Source organism: Aristolochia californica, unplaced genomic scaffold, assembly GCF_029961685.1.
Source record: "Aristolochia californica isolate CCGP_79_NKW_82.1479 unplaced genomic scaffold, dmAriCali1.0.hap1 SCAF_6, whole genome shotgun sequence".
Lineage (NCBI taxonomy): Eukaryota > Viridiplantae > Streptophyta > Magnoliopsida > Piperales > Aristolochiaceae > Aristolochia > Aristolochia californica.
Window position 1 is genome coordinate 13,196,321 of NW_027182257.1, and position 3,680 is coordinate 13,200,000.

Sequence of the window (3,680 nt, forward strand, 5' to 3'; positions counted from 1 at the left end):
AATCTTGGCCATGAGCATGGGTGTTTCACTAACCTTGTAGAGACCCCCTCTTTTGGCTTCGTGGGATCTCCTATCAACATTAAATGATGAACCCCATTGCTAAGATTGATCACTCAACGTTTCAAAGAAGTCCCATGCCTCACTAGCACTCTTACCCATTAAAATCCCACCACTTGTTTCATCTACCATGGATCTAACCTGGGGTGTAAGACCTTGATAAAAGTATTGCACTAAATGCCATTTCTCAAACCCATGATGCGAACACCTACAGATCAAATCCCTCCATTTCTCCCAAGCCTCATAAAAATGTTCACCCTCCTTCTGCATAAAGTTGGAGATTTCTCTCTTGAGGGCTTTAGTTCTCTGAATGGGAAAGTTCTTATACAAAAATTTTGTGACTAATGTGTCCCATGAAGTAATGATGCCCACCTCTAAGGAATTAAGCCAAGACTTGGCCTTATCCTTAAGTGAAAATGGAAAAAGTTTTAACCGGATAGAGTCATCTGAGAAATTCTGGAATTTGAAAGTCGCACAGATATCTAAGAATTCCTTGATGTGATAATAAGGGTCCTCCTTCTCCAACCCATAGAATGTAGGGAGGAGTTGGATCACACCCGGTTTCAACTCATAACTGGCAGCAGTAGTGGGTGGCAATATAATGCAAGAAGGTGATGTGAAGTTGGATGGGATAGAATAATCCCTCAAGGCTCTACGGTCACCTACTACAAGTAACTGTAATGGTTCACCCTGATTGGCCATGGTATCTCCTAACTTGGCTTCTAGTGTTTTCCTACAAATATGTTCTACCTCCTCAACAAAGGGAGCTAATGGTTCACCTAGGGAGCGGCCCCTATGCATAAAAACACAAAAAGAAACAAAACTAACTATCAAATTATGCTAACAAACTAACTACTGAAAATATGAACTAACTAGAAGAAATAAAAATAACTTCATACAAAAACATAAAATTATGAAAGCAGAAAAATAAATCTAACCTAAGACCACGGAGAATAAAGAAATACACTCAATACGCGCCTCCCTAGCAATGGCGCCAAAAACTTGATGTGAAATTTTTATTACATCGGTTTTTATACCTCACAAGTGTACAAATCGTTCATGTAATCTAGTAGTAAGCGAGGGTCATATCAACAGGGAGGACTGAATTTTGTGTATTCTTCAGTCAACTAGCATAACCAAATGTGATGAATCAATTTGAACAAAACACTAATTATATCTAAAATTATCAAGCAATAATCTAATTAACTACTTGCACAATAGGAAATGTCAACTCTGGATTTTATTGTGATTCGTGCCTCTCTCGAGTGCCACATAATCACGAATCCGGTTTCTCAATCCTTGCGTCTAGGCCCTCTCGGGCGCCTAGAGTTAATGACAGAAATCAGATTAAAATACCAGAATCCAACTTAAATTACAATCCTACCCTAACTAGCTAATTTAATCAAATATTCGGAAAAAAATATTCGATAAACATTAATTCTCAAATCAAATTTAATAAACATTAAAAACCTAAGTTCAAACTATAGGAAAATTAAATTACAAAATGACGGATTACTCCCCTTCTCCTTCCTCTCGCTCAGGTTGCAAAGGCTCATTCTCACGGGTGCTGCAATTTTCAAAAATTGATGGCTTCAGGTTGCAAGAGCAAGTGGCCAAAGGTAGAGACGATGCCGGTGAAGAAGGATAGAAACCCATGGATCGAAGTGGTGCAGCGGACGACGGAATGGAGCTGAAGTCCTCTGACCAGCTCTCTTGAGTCTCAGTGGGAATAGCTCCGAAAATGGTCGGAAATGGGTAATCGACACCGGAGGATGGTCGGAGTATGGAATCGGCCCGGAGGAGCCCTCTCAGGTCACCTCTCGGCCTGGCGAGCAAAAAATGGCACTGTCGAACTTGCCACGACGGAGACTCTCTCGAGCTCTCCTTGGGTCTGTTCTCGGTTGCCGGACGGCGGAGGACGACGGTGGCGTGGCGAACGACTGCTGGAAATCCTCTCGGGTTTCCCTTCTTCCTCCCCCCCTCCCTCTTCTATTCATCGATTTTGCCCTAAAAATCCCTCTCTTTCACTAATGGCATTTTTGTAAATATCTCCTTCTCCACCAAAATTCTCCTAAAATTCCATAATTTAATCCATAAAAATCATTTTAGGGAGAAATACACCCTAAAAATAATGAAATATAATTCAAGAGTGAAAAATATGCAATATAAGCAGTAATTAATGCCAAATTCAATAAATGCACGTTTCATTTGAAAACCGGTAAATAACCACCTTTAACACAATTATAAGGGTTATTATATTATAATTAACCTAGTTCTCATGCAAGAATCTGGCATCTATCAATATGCATGCCTGAAACATGTTGAAGATGCAAATGACCTAATGATCCAAAAATTTCAAGGAGTAGAAAAAATTAAATTCTCAAGTTAACGTGCGGTGGGATATTTACCATATCCAACCAACCCACTTTTTGCCTATTTTACAAAAACTAGACCTAACAACCATAGATCATCATAAATGTTTTGATCAATTAATGATGTGTAACTACTATAATTTTTTGTTAGAAATGACTTTCGGCTTGATGATTGCAAAACCTAATATATAAAAATATAAAAACGTTTAAGATCCTTAAAAATCATAGATACTTTTTGGAATTATCTTTCTCAGCATTTGTGCATTTCCATTTTGGATGTTAAATTTTTTTCAAATCCAAACTTCAGTGTTCAGTCACCATTTTTCTTGTATGCAAAAAATTGAAAACTATAATAAATGTAAGTGAAGATAATTATTTCACGCACTAAAAATGAACACCAAAATTTTGCACTCCATGTTTGGAAAATTCCACTAGTACAACCCCTAATAGCTTGGTGGAATTTTATAAGAAAGAGATTTCAATTCTAACATGTTTTAAATATAGATATGCATGTCTGAAACATGTTGAAGATACAATTGACCTAATGATCCAAAAAGTTCTAGGAGTAGAAAAAATTAAATTCGTAAGTTAATGTGCGGTAGGATATTTATCAAAGCCAAAGAACCCACGTTTTGCCTATTTTACAAAAAGCGGACAAAACAATCATAGATCATCATAAATATTTTGATCGATTAATGATGTGTAAAGGCTATAATTTTTTTTAGAAATGACTTATGGTTTGGGAGTGAACACTAAGTTAAAAATGCCTCGCCCCCTCTTTTACGATGATTGCAAAATGTAATATATAAAAAACTAAAAGAGTTTACCATCCTTAAAAATCATTAATGCTTTTTGGAATGATCTCTCTCAACATTTGAGCATATCCATTTTGGATGTTCAATTTTTTTTCAAATCCAAACTTTAGTTTTCTCTCTCCCATTTTTCTCGTAAACAAAAACATAAGGCAAATAGATCACAACAAAATAAAAATTTTAGAGTTTATGTATACAAAAAATTGAAAACTATAATAAATTTAAGTGTAGAAAATATTTTCACCCACTAAAAATGAACACCAAAGATTTGTTATCCATGTTTGGGAAATTCCACCAGTACAACCTCTAATAGCTATGTGGAATTTTAAAAGAAAGAGATTTCAAATTGATCCTAACATGTTTTAAATATGGTTATGCATGCCTGAAACATGTTGAAGATGCAAATGACCTAATGATCCAAAAATTTCGAGTAGAAACA

General features: G+C 36.1%; 1 non-coding gene across 1 annotated transcript; it reads left to right on the top strand.

Annotated features, from left to right (window-relative positions):
• The first annotated feature begins 247 nt into the window (after positions 1-247).
• On the top strand, positions 248-354 carry LOC137935624 (small nucleolar RNA R71). The gene has a single exon (XR_011109323.1). It is a non-coding gene; the product is annotated as a small nucleolar RNA R71 (small nucleolar RNA).
• Positions 355-3,680: the final 3,326 nt, after the last annotated feature.